We start from the raw sequence: 1180 nt of genomic DNA, 5'->3' as shown, positions 1-1180 counted from the left end.
TTTCCCCTTAGTAAGAATATCTTCGAGATCCTCCAAATTAGAAAAGAACTTCTTGGGACTCCTGGGTAGGTCAGCGGTTGAGTGTCTGCCTTTGGCTCAGGGCGTGATCCTGAGGTCCGGGATCAAGTTCCACATTGGGCTCCTGCATGGAGCCTACTTCTCCCTCTGCCTGTGTCTCTGTCTCTGTCTCTCTCATGAATAAATAAATAAAATTAAAAAAAAGAAAAAAACTTCTTCATTTCCTTCTGTAGCTGCATTATAGCCCCTTGGCTAGATACCCCACAGTGTATTTGACTGGTCCCTTCTTCTTAAACATCCTATCCCCTATCACATAATGCTGCAATGAATAATCTAAGGACATGATGTAGTTCATGTGAGACTATATCTATGAGAGAGGTTGCTGGTCAAAGTACGTGTGCAATTTTATTCTAATGATGTTACCAAATTGCTTTCCACTGGAGTTGTACCAGGTACTCTCCCCAGCAATATAGGAGAGTGCCCATTTCCTCAGACTTGCCACTATGCAGTGCTATCAAACTTTTAATCTCGACAACCTGACTGGTGACATAATTGAATCTCAGTTGAGTGAGGCTAAGCAAACAATGTCCATACATTTCAGTCACCTGTATTTCTTATTCTGTGAGCTATCTTGCACATCATGTCCCTAATGCAGGCAAATTCATAGATGGATGATGATTTTAAAGAGAGAATAATTAGCATGTATTGTGTTCCAGCTGAACACAGCAATTAGGAAATTGCAAGACAAGCAAAACTTCTTGAAAATACTTGGTACCATGTAAGACTTACTAATCTATCAGCACTAAAGAAATTTGGTCTTGCAGTTACTGAGTCTAGGGAGGGAAGTATATGTAGATAGATAAAAAGATAGATGGGGGATGCCTGGGTGGTTCAGTGGTTGAATGTCTGCCTTCAGCTCAGGGAGTGATCCCGGGGTCCTGGGATTGAGTCCCGCATCTGGCTCTCCCCACAGAGAGCCTGCTTCTCCTTTTGCCTATGTCTCTGCTTCTGTCTCTGTGTCTCTCATGAATAAATAAATAAAATCTTTTTAAAAAGATAGGTAATATGAATACATATGTAGTATATACTTTAACATATAATAACATATATATTATATTTTTAAGTATTCAAGTATTTTCCACCTTTATAAGAGTAAATGTTA

This window comes from Canis lupus, chromosome 32, assembly GCF_003254725.2.
Source record: "Canis lupus dingo isolate Sandy chromosome 32, ASM325472v2, whole genome shotgun sequence".
NCBI classification, from domain to species: domain Eukaryota; kingdom Metazoa; phylum Chordata; class Mammalia; order Carnivora; family Canidae; genus Canis; species Canis lupus.
The sequence above is the reverse complement of the archived record's forward strand: the minus strand, read 5'-3'. Positions refer to the sequence as shown.